This window comes from Thermobia domestica, chromosome 16, assembly GCF_964235325.1.
Source record: "Thermobia domestica chromosome 16, izTheDome1.hap1.1, whole genome shotgun sequence".
NCBI classification, from domain to species: domain Eukaryota; kingdom Metazoa; phylum Arthropoda; class Insecta; order Zygentoma; family Lepismatidae; genus Thermobia; species Thermobia domestica.
This window is the reverse complement of record NC_137469.1, coordinates 149,990,032-150,008,503: the sequence shown is the minus strand read 5'-3', so window position 1 is coordinate 150,008,503 and position 18,472 is coordinate 149,990,032.

The window sequence follows — 18,472 nt, the reverse complement described above, 5'->3', positions numbered from 1 at the left end:
CTTTCTTACCACTATAGGTTGAGTAATGATTAATCTTATTTTCATCCATTAACTTCTTAAATTCTTTATTATAAAACTCTTTACCTTGATCAGTTTGTAAGTTACTAGGTTTTCTCGTTTTTAATATGGATTCGAATGCTTCTGTAACATTTTTCCCACTCTTATCTTTAACAGGAACAGCAAACGCATATTTCGAGAACACATCTATAATAGTTAGCAAATACTTATACCCTTTATTGATTTTGGAAACACCTTTTAACACCACTATCCATTTCTACAAGATCAGCTTGCCAAAGATCATCGATACCTTTTATAACTACGCTTAATCTGTCAAAGTTTTTTCTAGATGGTTTGTGAATTTCTTCTATAATGTCTTCTCTAACACCTTTACCTTCTTCTAGTCAATTGGGCTTTTTAACGAATTGAGTTTTAGTAACACCACATACAGAACAAATACCTTTCTTTAGATATCTTCCATTCTTTGTTTGTTCTATTCTAATGGTATCTTTCTCCGTATCTGTCAATTTTTTACACTTAACACAATACATCATCATTATTTATTGTATAGAAAATCAACGAAAGAAAAATAAAATTTATCATTACCTAAAAATTATACGTCTTTAGGAAAGTTCTCTTTCTATGTACATTACAACAAACAATAATTGCCCTTCTTCCATAGCTGAATTTTTATTTGGTTTAATTGTAATTATATCGTTCTTATTAAAGTTAAAAGGTAAAGTTTCAATCAAAGTATCACCCAAATATATCTCTAGAAAGTATTTATCCAAACTTAATTCCATGTGCATTATTTTCCCATTATAGAGAAATTTGTAACCATTAGAGAGATTAAATATTCTAAAGATTGGCTCCTTAACGTTTTTAGCTCTTAATCGACATAGTAGAGGTACAGTTTCTTTCTGCATAATCTATTTAGTAGTATCCATCCTAACCTTTTGAAAATTTTCTTTCTTGACGTATGTGTCTTCTAACGTTTCTAATGCATCTTCAAATCGTTTTCTATCGTTCTCTAATTGAGCTTCTATTGACCTAAGTTGACTTACGCTAACAATATCATTTAAATTCTCCAACAATTTTAATTTTTCTTCACTAATATCAACATCACCTTTTCTATCTTTAACATTACCAAATATATCCATACTCATTTATTATACAGAAAATGTCCATCCTAATTTTTCAAAACATTTCTCTAACATCTCTATTTGTTTAGATGAGTGTTTAAAATCAATATCAACATGAACATCGTGTTTTTTCAACAGATGGTACAATACACATTTTAAGTTAATAAACAATACTCTTTTTGGATACAGTTCTTTAAAGGTTTTGTATAAGTTTTCGAAGTCGTCTATAAGTGTTTCTTCCATATGTTGTAAGTTTATTGGTTTTTGATCGGTAAGGTGATGGTGTATTAAATAAACATCATCATAATATTTTGTGTATTTGTTTTTCTTTAATACTTCTAGAACATCTTTTGTTGATATTAAATGTTTTGATATATCTCTAAATTCATCATTTAACACCTTGAACACCTCTTCAGGAATAATTCTATACTGTAAAGCTTGTAAACGAGATAACTGTAACTTAAATCTTTTTATAGTATCATACCATGGTTTTCTTACGCAAGCAGCTCTCATTCCTTCACAAGTACTGTAAACAAAACCATTCCCTACAGAACAATAATCACAAATGTATGTACTCCTACCTTTTGTTAATGACTTACTACCACAATTACTGCATTTTAATGGTCTGGTGTTATGATTTGATAACATATGCTTTAAGGTAATTATTGGATATAACTTTACCAACTCTTCTTCCGTGTACAAAAATTTAGGTATTAACATTTTCCATAACTGAACAACTGTATATGCGTTGTTTTTATCTTTTAAGTCTATCTTACTAACATCCCGAAAATACCAATTAAAATTAAATCTAACTAGTGCATCTAGTTCATCCTCATGCTTCTCAAAATAATCTAAAAATCTATTGTGTATAGCTTCCATATTTATCTTAAAACAAAACTTTTATGAATATAAACTATAAAAGTACTTAAACCTAATCATTTTTAATCATATACATAACATCACTAAAAGAATACCCTTGATTTGGAAGATTTAAAACCTTAACACAAAGATGACCACATATAACTGAACTAAAGTCTTGTATTCGTTCGTCATTGTAAAATAAGTTTTCGATACCAAGATATTGTACTAGTTGTTTAGGAGGAACACCACCATAAGAATCAAACACATACTTTATGTTGTTATCTTTCCAATAGCATATCCAATGAGTACCAATGTTTTCTGATTTATCAAAGTTAACTACACCACATTCATTTATATAGGGTTTTTGTGGAAATTCATCACTCATAAATACACCTCTAAATTGTTTTATCTTTAATTCTTTAACCAACCTATCTATATCGAAGTTGGTCAATGGTTTTAGTTTTTTGATTTCTTTGGTTTACCTGCTCCCTGCTTTCCTTTCATAGCCATATTATGTCTTTTTTGTTCTTCAAGTTCTTGTTTATTCTTCTTAGCATCCAGTACAGTTTTAGTAATCGCTGCTGCACCACCTGCTAATGAGCCAACTGCTCCTAAAGCTGCTAAAATGGCTGGAATTGTAAAGATAAAACCACCCATATGCTCTTTCTTAATCTTTTTCATTTGTGCAGTAGTTAAAGTAAAAATCCATTCCTTTACCTTCTTTAATTTTCTTAGATTTATCACTAAGTTGTTTCTTTGTTAATACATGATCAATATTTAAATCCTTTAGTTCGTTATAAGGAACACTAAACATACAACCTTTAATAGAACACATCTTCCTATTTATTTAAGAGAAAATCTTAGTTTGTAAAAATACAGTTGTTGTTGCTCCACCAAAATCAATTAAGGAATCATTCTCATCTGTTATCCTTATCTCAAAATTGTCAACCTTGTCTTTGGATATAGGGAAAAATAATGGATAAGTAGGCTCGTAAATAATACTATGTTTCAAATCAGCATCTGTTTTGAATGATGCTAAAATTCCTGTTTCCCTATGTGTATATTCTGTATCTTTAACAAACATGCCATCTGCTATATTACAGTGAACATTTATAGTATCAAACGGATGAAACTTTGGCAACTTACTTCCATTGTGTGTTTTGTTCTTTTCTAAAACTTCAAAAACAGTAAACCCGAGGATAGTACCTATACTCCCAATTGTAACATCATTAGTATCAGTTTCAATTTTAACTCTATTTCTTAAATGATCTTCTGATAATCTTATGTTGATGGATTGAGATTTCAAATATTCATTAAGTGATTTTAAATTATATTGACCTTCTGGTATAAAAACTTGTCTATTACCATATGAGAAACTGTTTTTTTTTGTTGTTATGTTTGGAGTCAGATATGTACTGTAAAACCCAACTAGTCCTATACTTAAATAGTTGCTCCTGTTGTCTAATTCGTAATGGAGTTTCTTCTTTAAAACAGAAGTATCACTCGTTAACTTAAATACCTTAGCCATTTATTATATAATAAATGAATGAGTTTGATTTACCTAGAGATATTCCAAGAGAGAAAGTAATCAAGTTAATAGAAGATGTTATTCAAAAGTTAGAATACAGTTTAAAGAAGAAAAAGAGAAAAGTACGAATTGTTAAATATGCATACTACACTTTTATCACGTTATCAGTCATACTTTCTGCAACAACTGGATTTATTAATATTTTTATGCCTGTAACACTTTACTCAATATTAACAACGTCTCTTGCAACTGGAAGTGCTATAATAACAGGTTTGTCTTCTAAGTTAAACATAAGCAAAAGAAAAGACGAATATAAAACCATTGTCACTTGTATTAACTCATTTAAAGAACAGTTAGAGATGATAATAACATTAAATGGTGAAATGGATAGCGAATATATAAAAGATACGTTGCTTAAGATCAGAGAACAACTTAAAGATATCAGATCATAAAAAAGTCGATTTTCTCTATAATAAATGAGTAAGAAAACTATTAATTGGGATGTAAAAGAGATTATAAAAGAAACAACAGTTAAGAAAAGAAATGGAGAGCTTATACCTGATGATATTCGATGCCTTATCGTGGGTCCATCTGGGTGTGGTAAGACGTTTTTGTTATTTAATTTTTTATTACAGCCAGGTTGGTTAAACAATAATTACTTCTATATATATTCTAAAAGCATGAATCAGCCAAAGTATGAGCAGTTAAAAGATCGATTTGAAAAGGCAGAACTAAAGTTTAAGAAACAAATAGCAACGTTCTTAAGCGGTAATGATTCTATTGTACTTATTGATGAATGTGAAAAATACTCTGTAGTAGTGTTTGACGATTACATTTTGGAAAATCAAGATACTGTTAGAAATTACTTTACAAGAGGTAGGCATAGACATTTAGACTGTTTCTATCTTGCACAAACATATTCAAAAGTACCTAAACAGCTTGTAAGAGATAACGTTAACTTCCTATGCATATTCAGACAAGATGATACTAATCTTAAACATGTGTATAATGAGTTTGTTGGAGGAGATATGTATTATGATAAATTTAAAGAGATATGTTCAAAATGTTGGCAAGATGATTATGGTTTTATAGTAATTGATATGACAAGGAAGGTAAACAATGGTAAGTATAGGAACAAGATAAAACACTTCTTAAACGTTTGATGTTTATTGACGTTTATTTATGTTCTTTAACGTTTATTGACGTTTGTTCGTTTTCTATATAATAAATGGATGAGAAAGATATTAATAAGAATATCAAGTTAAAGGAGTTCTTGATAAAGGGCTTCAAATCTTGGAAGAAAGAAAGAGCAGGTATATATGATAAATTTAAAACACAAGAGCAACCTGTAATTGATGCTATTCAAAACTTGGGAAGTGAGATCAAAGAAGTAGCAGAACAAAATAAAAATCTAATAACTGAACTTGTTCCAGTTGTACATAAGACGGCTTCAATAGATCCTAGTCTACTAGAAACACCTAAAAAGATAACTTATGATAGTTCTCCAAGTAGTAGTGATACGCCTATAACGGGAGAAATAAAACAAATGAGAAAACAAATTAAAGACAAAGTTGAAGGAGTAGAGCCTTTAACAACAGCACAATCATTTGGTAAGATTGCAACGAAATATTATACTAAAAGAAATGATAGTGTGTTTGGAATAAGAACTGTAGAAGATGGAAAAATAATAAATAAAATAGGAAATTCTGAAGTTAAAGTGAATGGTGATGATTTGATAATTAATGGTAAAACTTATAAGGGAACAGAAGGTCTATGGGAATTGTTAACGATGAATACTAATAAAACCATTGAAGATTATGATGATGATGATTTTGAACAGTACAAGGAAATAATAATAGAATCAGATGCTGCCTTCCAAAAATATAGTCGAGATAAAAAAGTAGCATCTAGTAGAGGTTCTAAGTACATTAATATTATCAAGCCTATTTGGGATAATTATATTAAACCATCTTTACCTCCAACTCCTAAAAGGACTGGTGAAGGAATTAAACAATATACAGAGATACCTAAAGAATATATATGGATGGATGATGTGAGAAAGTTAATTGATCGGCTAATAGTTATAGATGGAGAAGAAAAGGCTGGTAATAATAACTTTGATAATGAGAAAGTAGGTATAGTGAGTATGATTAATAATAAGCTTTCACAATTTATTCCTAATGATCCAAAAGGTATAGGTTATTTGATTAAGATCTTAAATACATTACCACCACGATTCTGGAATGATGAGAAGCTTGGAAAAGGACTAATGAATAAGATTTTAAACATGAAGGGAATACCGGAGTTACATATACCAGGCTTCAGATTTTGTGGGCCTTTTACGAAGCTTCAAGAAAGGTTAGAAAGAGGTGATGAAGGTATTAATCCATTAGATAAGGCTTGTAAAGAACACGATATATACTACAGAGACAATAAAGATACAGAGTCAAGACATATTGCAGATAAGGAACTAGAAACTAAAGCATGGAAGAGAGCATTTAGTAGTGATGCATCAATTGGTGAACGATTAGCTGCTTTTGGGGTTGGTACTGCTATGAATGCTAAGGTTAAGTTAGGATGGGGATTATAAGTTTTTAATTGTTATTATGCATGAATCTTTTATGGGTATATCCATAAAAGCGTTGTTTCAAGATTTTCTTTATAATAAATGGATAGTGTTGAGAGTTACGAGTTACAGAGCTTTAAAGCTAACACAAGAACATTTAATAATTTGAATGAAGCTAACAAAGATATTTAGTTCGATTTCGATGTGGGGGATGGCTTTATACACCCACACAAATCAGATTGTCATATGACTTTTGAAGTTGTTGGTGCATCAGCTGGAGGAACATTTGGTGCAAATGATACTATAAAACTTGTAGATAACTTCTTACCATTCTTGTTTTCTCAAATTGAGGTTAGAAAGCATGGAGTTGTTATAGATAAGATTGAACTACCAGGAATAACATCTACAGCTATTGGGACATTAAAGATTTCCAAACCAGAAGTTGAATATCTAAAACAAGCAGGATTTGAAACAGATGATAAACTTGGTCTAAGAAAGGACTTTAGTGTTTTGTACCCATTAAGATTAATTCCAGGCTTTTTAAGTGATTATAAAGAGGTTATGTGGAAAGGTGGATTGAGAATAACATTTACAAAAGCTAACAACAATAACGATGTCTTGTATAAATGGGTTGGAACAGGAGCAGGTGCAGCAGCTCCTCATGATGGAAAAATAACAGTAAAAAGTATGCAGATAAGAATGCCTATTGTTGAATACGAATCTAATTATGAAAACAAGTTAAAGTTGAATATTCTTAAAGAGCCTAAAATCATGTTTTCATTCCATACTTATCAATGTGTTCAAAAGACTGTTGTAGGTTCTTTCTTGGAGTTTGATGTTACTACTCAATTTAATTCTAGACAATTTGATATGCCTGATTTCGTAGTTGTAATGTTCCAAACTGATAGAAGTGGCAAACAAACAGCAGATGCAAGTAAGTTTGATCATTGTAAGGTAAAGGATATCTATCTTAAGAATGGAAGGAATGAGGTATTTCCAAAAGAATCAAGAAACTTAGATATTGCTAACAAGGATTATTTTAAGATGTACGAAGATTATACTGCATTTAAGAGAATAACATGTGGCAATATCGAAATGTACTATGATCCTAAAGAGTTTATAGATAACAGACCAATGTATGTGATTAATTGTAGTAAGAGGAAGAATGTATCGGTAAATGAGAGAACAAACATAAAGATTGTAGTAGACTTTGCAGAAGCTGTGGCTGCTAATACTATATGTTATGCGATTTTAATTGGACAAAAGAACTTTACATATGACCCTAAGAATGAGAAAGTAGTAGAAGAGTTTTAGATAGTTAAATGTATGTTTGTATTAAAGTTTTTCCATAAACAAAATTGATAAAAAATGATTAAATATTTTTTGGTGAAGATAAAAATTGAAGAGTGTTCATTGATTTTCTATATAATAAATACGATGTCAAGTCATATTGAGCTTTTAAATAAACTTGGAAGTCTTGAACAAAAACAAGTTATTGGATTAAGAGAATTAGAATTAAATACAGAACATAAGATTATGAAAATGGAAAAGATTAAAACTAAGTTTGGGAAGAGCATTTTAGCTGAGTGTGAGGATTTTAAGGTCTTTCTTCCACCTAGATTTACAAAACACTTAACAGATAAAATGATTGATGAGATCGTTAAAGATGGAATAAAAATCAAATACACTGGTTTAAAAGATAATTATCCAACTGTTGAGTTCTGTATGTAAATTTTCTATATGTAAATGAGGATTGGTTTTATGAATTTCTCATAAAACGAGCATTTTCCTTATAATAAATAAACTATGGCTAATTATTTGAATAAAAAAATGATGTTAAAGCATTGAGATTCCTTCGCATAGATGAGTTAGAAAAAGGTAAAGCGTACGAGATAACATTATGGAAATTGATTCAAACCCAGCGTTATGGTCAAAGAGTTTTAGTACATTTAGATGAGAAATATAAGACGTTATTACCACAAAGATATAATGATGAAACTGAGCAAGTATTGACAGATTTGAAAAAGTATAAGCTGTTTGTTAAGTATGAAGGTTTGAAAGATTTAGATAATGGTTATAAAATACATCAGTTTTACTTTAGAAATGAATCTAAAAAATAAAACTTGTAATTTTAAGTATGTTTTAAGTGTTTTTATGATTTCATTATCAATATCCGAACTTGTAATTTTAAGTGTATAAGTGTTTTTATAGTATCAGACTATAAAAAACTAAGACCTTTGGATATACAGAACATAATGTCATTTGAATTTTAAAGATACATGTATAAATAAGGGATTTATTTGAGTTTTTTGTAATTATATCCTTAGAGTTATGCAATTTATAAGACATTCAATAGATAGGAAATTTATTTGTCATTGATTGTCGTTTGAATTTTGAAAATCGGTTAATATTTGACGATTTTATAGCAAGTTCAAAATTTCGGGATTTTTTTACGGGTTTATTTTTGAGTTTTCGGGAAAATGTTATTCTTTAAAAAAGTCTTAGAATTTTATTTGACTTATGGTAGTATTTTTATTTTTTCGATTTGTTGAAATTTTGTGGAGATATTGAAAAAGGGAAAAGTATCCTGTGGGTTGTGCAACCATTTATGCATTTTAGAAAATTGGTTATGTTATTAGTATTCATTTGCCGTTTGAATTTTTGAAATCGGTTAATTAGGGACTGAGGTATTAAATAATAACGTTATTTGGGGGTGGGACTGCAAGTATTGCCAACTCATTTTTAACAATTATCATATTTATTAGTAGTGGGGTGACTTCATCCTTATATGTTTTAAAGCGATATCTTGAAAAATTAAAATCCTGGAACGTTCCGAAAAAATATATTGAGTTGGAGACACTGCATGGTAAAACATTAGTTTCGTTGGCGGGTTTATTTAAACAGTTTCTCGTTCATGCTAGCTAAGTAACACGGAAAGTTTTTTAATTTGCATAGTTGAAGTTGTCCGATCAGAAATTTTCATGAGCAACGATTGTGAATCAAGAAATCGAAGACAGACACTCCGCCAAAGGTTTCATCTGGGTTAATGCTGGCGGAGTTGCTTATAAAAAGAAAGAAAACATGTTGCAGCTGCTATAAGACTCTATGTGTATGTATATATGTATGTTGGAATGAGGAGAAGGAAAGAGAATCGGATTGGATGGTCCTGTGCTGGTACTGGAATCGTTCAAATGAATCAGTGACAGATCATCTGTTCCGGAGCTGTATGTATTCCTTCTCATTGAGTTTTTAAAGCTAATTATTAACGGATGTTCATGATTCAAGTGTCAAATGAAAGCTTATAAACTGGAGATTAAGATGCAATAAATATATTTTGTGTAGGATTCCATTGTAAGTTTTTAGATGTAAGTTTTTATGATTTTAAATGTCATAAAAGCCTATGCGATCTCACTTTAACATTGTAGTTATGGGCACCGTGTAACTTTGTATAATTAGTTGGTTCCTTCTGTGTTAAAGTGTAGTAATTAGTGGTGGGTTCATAATTTTTTGGTAGTTAGGGGGTGGAAGGGGGAAAGTGGGGCAGAACCTACATATGTCCTCTACTATTCAAGTTAGTTCTTTTTATTAAAACCGAGGAAGCAAATAAGAAAACCCGCAAGCCTAACTCCTCTAGGTAAATTACAACTTCCGTGATCAGACATTTTGTTAGATATTGAAAGGTGTTTCATGACTGCTTATTAAATTATGAAATCTTGAGCACACTGTCAAACAAAAGGATTTTAAAAGGACGCTGCCTGGAGTTACAAGTTATTATTAACTTCCTGTGTTATTCCCAGCTGTGACGTAGGGCTTCACGATTTTGTTGTATGGGCAGATCCTCTATTTTATAACATCCTTGGTTATTCCAGCATTCACTTAATCCGTCAAAGAAAAGCTTGGAAAGAATAGTGAGGATGGATGGCTATCGATTGTTTAAACATAGAATTACCCGAACAGCTGTTTTAAGCGAAATTTAAACCCAGGGCCGTTCACACAGGTGTAAATTCCAATAATAATAATAATAATAATAATAATAATAATAATAATAATAATAATAATAATAATAATAATAATAATAATAATAATAATAATCAGTCAAAAAGATGTGAGAAAGCCTTTGCAGATCAGCTGTCCTAAGAAAAATGTTTCTTCATTCACACCAGACAAATATCGGAATGGCACCTAAATTACAGGCCCCAAGTAGCCTCATTTCCAATGCCTTTAACGAAGGACGTTATCCTTCTGATATCTGCGTCATCAAGCCGGAGATGCCATAACAACCTTTATAATATGAAATAAACTTACGTCTTTGTCTGAAGTAGTAGCTGGCAAATTAACATGTTCTTTGGATTTTTCTTTACTATTTCTTGATGTCTTTGCTTTTACATTTCCGTCAACGGAATTTACACACCTATTGTCTCTTTTCCTTTTTAGCCAATTTTCTAACACCTTCTTGGACATCTTAGAAATTGCGAATCAACTCTTAATTGGTCAACCCAAACTACTAAGCAAATGTTTTAGAAGTGACGGCTGTACTGAAATGATCAAAAATTGCTGTAACATGCTTATACACTACAAGTCTTTCCTGGCTTTTCTTTTCTACCCTCATCTATTAACAAATTTTCTTCAAATATTTTTTATCTGAAGAAAAACGAAACAACAAAGGAACATGTTTACTGTTACCCTCTCCCTTTTTTCCCAGTAGGTTGCGGAAAAACTACTACTAATACTAGCTGCAGAGTATTTATCGAAATCAATCGTCGCTTTTTTTTATGTCAATTGCTGCTACAAATGAGCAGTACTAATCCGAGGTTCGCTGTTGTAGTTGATGGTATTGGGAACGATGGTGAATGCTTCAAATTAAATCGACGATAGGTCACGTGTTTTGTTGAAACAAAACTCCCAATACCCCACTGGTACAGTGAGTTATCCGAAACGCTGAAAAGTAACATCTCCTGAATAGAGAACAGATTGAGGTGGGTTTCAGTCTCTCGAGCTTAGTTCTATGTTTCATTGGAAGCTATTTTACTGCGAGCAATGGATGTAAAACAGTTTTTAACAAATATCTCTTCTACCTTTTTTTTGTATAAGGGGTAAGAAGGGAGTAACTTTCGGGATAGGTTAATCTACTCGCACTTACTTGCAGGTCTGATCGTTGTCCTCTCGACGAATCCTCCAATAGGCTGATGTCCATCCATCTCTCTGCTTGACTGGCCGTTCATCCAAGTAACCAAGGTTAAGGGTCGGCGAAACCCGAACTGAGAAACCAACTTTGCGAAGACCGTAATTCTAGATAAACTTAGAATTTCTTCTTAAAAAGTAATACATCGTTGCTGTATCAAAGGTGCTCTCTTAGACAGAGCAAGGCTATCAATCGTAAATTTCAAAATGAAGCTCGCGGTTTACATTCTAACTCGTCCCTCGCTCCATGTCGACTGTCCTTTCCAATAGTCTCTCAATCGATTTTGTATGGCGTTCTTTCCGGGTTCATGTCCTGGGTTATTCACTCTGATTTGCGTCTCGATGAAAAAAGTGCATGCTCGTAGATTAACCAAGGTAAGGTGATGATAGGAATGCTGACGGGGAAGCAATCTGTTATTTTATTAATTAAGAAATTACAAACGTAAGAAGTAAATGACAGACAGCAAAGGCAAATGAACTTAGAAAAAAAAATCGAAAGGTGATTTAATTTGAAACGAATGATAATTCTTTTGACTGAAATGTTCTTTTAAAATAAAATGTCCCATTGTTCAAAATAAGAAACTTTTCCATATGTCCAAATACACATATCTTCACATCCCCCCCCTGAAATCAAAGTCCCGAATGAAAACATTTCGGAGACAAACAAAAAAAAATCACTTTTTAGAATTTCTGTTTAAAAAAAAAAAACTTAAGCATCTTTGTAGTTTCATTCAGTCTTCATGATAAAAACACAGCAGCAAATATAGTCTGGAAAGAATCATATGATAAGAAATGATGAGTACAGCAAAAATGTTCACACACTAACACAGTTGATAGCAGAACAGTCAATGCCAAATGACGTAAGCACAGCAACGTCGATGTTGTAAACACAGCATCACTAAGCATAAAATGTAGATCTGGAAATCACAGGTACAATGTCCTTACACATCACATAACTGGAAAGTTCATACAGTACAAGTAGATTATAGGAGTAGGGTAGACAGGTATGTAGTAGTAACATCACAAGATTTAGGGAATACAGTCAATGACTGCCCAAAACACGTAAGATATGAGAATAGGGACAATAATTGGATAAAATAATTGAATGAATAAAATTGACGAAAAATCAGGGGGAAAAATGCAAAAGTAATAACTAAACCATAATTCATACGTATATATCTATATATAGTAAATAAAAACTCCAATTCCAATAAAATTGTAACTCTATAATCAAAATAATCATTGCGCGGTAGAAGAAAAATTAATCTAGCTACCCATAGAAAGAACAGATAAAACAACACAAAAGAATGTTGATTTCAGGTTTTAGAAAAACGAATTGTGGAGAATTTAGTTCCACAATGACCGACGTGTTGGCAGAGTTATAGCCCTCTGCACTGGCTATTAAAAACCTCAAAAGAAATCAACATGACAGACTATCACCAAACATATTCCTAAATCCCTAACTAAATATGCGATAAAAGAAAAAAAAGAAGAAAAAAACTTCTTTTTTTTTATATACAAAAGTAAAAGTACGTATGCCCACAGGAAAATGTGGAATCAAGTCAAATCTTCAAATATACAAAAGTATATATCAAATAAGTACAAATCTTCGTCATACATAAATCCCAAGTCATCTTCATGATGAAATACACAAATTTATTATATACACTGCAGGCGATGAAAAATTGATCATTCCAAAAGATCACTAAAATCACACAAGAGGTTATAACAGTGTATATTCCTTTGAAAAGAATACATTGACTGAGTATATTCCCAATAACTAATAACAAATCGTAGGATCAAATCAAAAATCCAGGGAAAGAAAAACTGCATTCTTCTTTACATCCACATTTGGGTTATAAAATGCATCTTGAAAAATGCAAAAAACGTAAGGATTCCTTCTTCATCACTATCATAACATAGATAGTATACAAATATCAATTCATAGTTGCGTCTATCTCCCTAGTTTTCTTCTGCAAAACATAATGTATCAATAAGATGTTGATTAGATGACCAAGAAAAAGAACGTGTTCTACAAAGTTAACCAACAGTTCTAAGTGACTGAAAAAAAATGATGTCTATATGAGTACTCCTTTTTCTCCTTATCTTCGTTGTAATTGTTATTGCCGGCAAAACTTAGAAATACAAACAAACCAAAACAAATTCCATAATGACATGGCCAGTGTCAAAACAAAATTCGTCACCAACTTCACAGATGTTCCTAATCCATCAAATCTTCCTTTGAGAACCGTCTTTTTTTCCTTCTTTTTTTTTTTAAAAAAAAACTTCATTGCAGAGAAACAGCTTCCGCTTCTTTTCCTTCTTCCAAGGGAAAATACACAGGTAAAAGACGCTGATAGAGATCCCAATTCTCCTTGTCGAAAATACACAATACAATACGGTCTACGTTGTCCACATGATCCTCTAAAAATTTTCGTGTACTCAACAATGCAATTCTCACAGCAGGTTCCTTAGGGAAATGAAATGCACCAGCAGCGATGCAAGGAAAAGCCACAGTTGAAAACTGATTTTTCAACACAAAATCAAAACAATTGTTATAACAATTCTCCAAAGTCTTCTTGTTCGCATCTCTGGGACCACACGTCAATAATACATGATCAGCGGGGAGATTATAGCCTGGAGCAATCTTCACTTGTCCTGGTTTTAAAGAACGTATTTTCTCACAATCTTTACGAAATTCTTCTCCTGCAGCTTCTTGGATACTTCTATCTGCTCCTCCTAATGGAATAAGTAATTCATTCGTGGGATTGACAACGGCGTCAGCTTTAATCATAGCGATGTCTCCTCGAAAAATACTGATTTTCTTGTTGATTGCAGAATTGGCACCAAACTTCGGTTTCAAGCCAGAACAATTCTTCCCTGTTTCAGCCCAAGTGGGTAATTGGTTGGCAATCACAACCTCACGAAGATTCACAGATGGAATATCTTCTTCTTTTTCTATCATGTTCACCGCAGGATTAAAAATAATCTCATAGTGTTCTTTTTCTTTCTCTCTCTTATTTTTTCCTTCCTGTTCTTCGGCACAGCAGGCATTCGCAGTAGCATCCTCAACATCTTGTATATCCAAATCAACATCATCATCTTCTTCCTCTCCCTCGTTTTCCTTCTCCTGTCTCTCGTAGTACTTCTTCAATCTTTGTACTGCAATCGAATCAACCTTGAATCTTCCTCGTGCAGTCTTGAACTTAACAAAATAGGAATTTGGGTGGTCAATATCCTGAATGATTCCTGGACCAAAATAACGTCCACTGAAAGCTCTGGTGGATCCTTTCTTCATGGTGCTGTCCAAAATCCATACCTTGTCTCCGACTTTGAAATTGGGTTTCGAATGACGTTTGTCATAAAATTTCGTTGCCGTCTTATGTCTCTGGAACCATTTATCATGAGCTTTGTCTCGTATTTCTCCAAGTTGCTGTAAACGTTCAGCATTGTCCTGAAATTGACAAGGGGTGTCCAAAATTGCTTCGTGTAGCATTCTACATCTGAATCCATGCAAAAGTTCAAAGGGGCTGTATCCAGATGATAAGTTAACAGTTAAATTGTGGGCTAACATAATAGATGGCAGCAGTTCGACCCATTTTCCTTGATCTTTATTACACAACGCAGATTTCAGTCTCTGTTCAATGTTTCGGATAGCTATCTCAGCAGTCCCGTTAGCGTAATGAGCTTGAACATTTACAAATCGAATCTTAGCTCCAATCATTGCACACAACTCCTTGAATAGGTTACTTGTAAAACATGGACCTTTGTCTGTAACTAATTCTTTGAAAATACCGTATTTCAAAATTACATTTTCATAAAGAAAACTACTTACAGAAGACGCTGTTATATCTGCTAATGAACCACAGATACTATACCGAGTAGCTGCATCGACTACGACAATCAAATACTTGTGTCTCAAAATATTACTCGAGGAGTACACCCCTCCAATGTCTACGAAAATGCGATAGAAGGGCGGCACTTGAGGATACGTTTGCAATGTACCATAAGCAGAACCAGGTTTATTCTTGCTGGACTGGCAAATTAAACATTCTTTGCATTTCTGATAGATATATTGTTTCATATTAGGGAAATACACAGTTTTCACTAAAAGATCATATGTCTTGGAAAAACCTCCGTGACTTGAACCAATGGCAGAAGTATGAGCCGCATCAAAAACTTTGTAGCGTAATGAAACAGGTACAGCAACTAAAAATTTCATACCACTAGATGTTTTTTGTTTTCTATACAAGATTCCTTCTTTAACCGTGAAATAAAATGCCTGTCTTTCAATTTTGGGATTTTTCTTTTCCTTGTTTTCTAACCAATCAAAAATATCCTTATAAAACGGGTCCTTCATTTGTTCATCTCTGAGAGAAGGCTCGTCACTTAGCATATTGTTACACTCAGTAACAGTGGAAGAAAATACTCGAGGGTCTTCCTCATTTTGTTGCTCATCAGAAATGTCCCTGGGGGCACGAGAAAAACGTGAAAGTGCATCGGCTTCTATGTTAGATACCCCAGATATGTGTGTCACAGTAAAGTTATACTGTTCAATAAAACTAAGCCACCTAGCAAATTTGCCTACATTTTTCGTCTGCTTTAAGAACAAAAGACTCTTACAATCGGTTTTCAAAAAAAAGTGACGTCCTAGTAAAAAGTAACGAAAGGATCTAAAGGCATATATGATACTCAAAAGTTCAAGTTCATAAGGGTGTCTAGACTTCTCACTTTTACTTAAGCTACGGCTACAATAAGCAATGGGTGCTAACTCTGGGTCATCTGGAGAGGATATAGGTTGTTTGAGCACGGCAGCCAGACCGCGAGTTGATGCATCACAGAACAAGTATACAGGGTGTTTAGGATTATAATGCATCAAATATGGCGATTTTATGATAAGATCTTTAATTTTCTCAAAAGCATCTTGTTGTTTTTGTGTCCACTTAAACGGTACATCCTTTCTGAGAAGTGAATTCAAAGGTTCCGCAATTTCAGAAAAATTAGGTAAGAATCGTCTTACAAAGCTAGCTAATCCTAGAAAACTTTTCACATGTTTTTTCGTCTTCGGACGTTCATAATTACTAATGGAGTCAGTTATTTTCTTGGAAATTCGCAAGCCATCGTACGAAATATCGTGTCCCAAAACTGTTAATGAAAAATAAGCCAATTTCGTTTTTTCTGGTGCAAGTTTAAGACCACGTTCTCTAATTCGTTGAAATAACTTCTTGGTGAGGTTGATAACATCCTCAAAAGTATTCCCACCCCAGAAAAAATCATCAAGGTACCCGAAAATTTGTTCAGATTCTAATCCTTCCAATGTCATTTTCACTAATCTGTTTAAACCAGCGGAACTAGTGATAAGGCCTTGGGGAAGTGCTGTAAAACAAAAAGAACCAGCTCCTGGGATTGAAAAGGCAGTGACGTGTTGGTATTCTTCCGCGATTTTCACTTGAAAAAAACCACTGAGCAAGTCCGAGCAGCACAGGTAGCGACACTTACTAAGACGCGAAAGAATGTCCTCTATCGAAGGTACAGGAAAACTGTCTGGTGCAATGTGTAAATTGATCGCTCTACAATCCAAACAAAATCTATAAGATCCAGACTTCTTTTTCACGAGAAGAATAGGCGAGTTATAACTCGAGATGCACCTCCTAATAACCTTTTGTTTAAGCAAAGTATCAATCTGTTTTTTAACTTCTTCTCTTAAATGGAAGGGGATAGGAAACTGATTGGTGTGAACTGGGACGTTATCTAGCATTTTAATTTCATGTACGTAGCCCTTGGCCACTCCAAAATCATCCTCTGACCAAGAAAAACAATCCTTATACTCCTCTATAACAGAATAAAACATTTGCTTCTGATCGTCCGAAAGTTGAGGGTTAATGTCCACACGCTTGACATCAAAACCAGCAGGAAAGTTATTGTTGTCTTGTTTACTGGCTAAACCATGATTTTGAACACTATCTGTATCATTTGGATAATGAGCACCCGGCCTAATGTCAATAGCTTCACCTAAATGAAGATTTTTCTCTAAACACAACTTTTTGTTGGTTGGGTTGACTACTCTAATGACAGGATTAACAGGATCCACTCTAGATTCATTAACAAAAATTTCGGCTTTAGAACAGATTTTTTCATTGGGTTGCAAAACATTTTTAATTCCCACTAAATCATTAATTTTTCGAACAGGTACTGAAACACTGGAATTTGGTGGCAAAGTAACAGATTTCGCCGTTATGAAATACGCTTGCATAAGGTTCGCTGTTTGTTCAGAAACTGTGCCTATAGCATGACTTTCAGGTAAAGCGTGATCAGTAGGCTTCCCAAACCTAACTATGTGAACTACGTGAATATCCTGGTTAATAGTGACATGTTGAGGAAGTAACCAATCATTTCCCAACAAAACAGAAGATGCAAATTTGTCAACAACTCTAAAAGTATGCGTAAATGAATAGCCGTCAATTTTGAACTTCAGTACAGCTAACGTGTTAGTTTCAAGTCCTTTACCCGAGATGCCACGGATAATAGTACGTCTTTTAACAAGTCTACTGTTCGGAGGAAGGAGCTCTCTAGTACAAATTGAAATTTGACTCCCAGAGTCCAACAACGCTTTATAATCTTTATTTCCAATAGTAATTTTGATGCAAGGCAGAATCCTATCCCTAACAATAGGCGTAGTAATCGTGTGGGTCTTAAAAACAGGTCTTTCACTATTCCCTGAACTATTTCCACTATGTAAAACATTACAATTATTACTTCTCCTGACTTGCGCCATGTTGCACTCTAATGCTTTGGCCGGACAGTGTATTTTGTTATTGACGTGAGACGTACTATGATTCTGTTTGCGCTTGTTCTGTTCGTTCTTAACCATAACAGAGGTATTCGTCGCAGAGCCCATTCTATCATGCATATTATTATTATTCTTGGCACTCTTACATTCAGAGGAACAAAAAGAAGAAAAAGAGTTACATTTCTGTTGATAAGACGGAATAGAATCTACTGACTGTTGATCACCGCATTCTTTCTCAGCGGATAAGATATCATAATGCAAACGTGCAAGCATTTCTTTTTTTTTCTGTTGTTCTTCGAGAGGAAATGAAACATGAGAATTATCGCGCAATGAAACATCAGCTATCTTAGCGATAAATTCCGGTGTACTAAACTGCAAGATTTGTTCTTTCGAATTAGATTTAATGA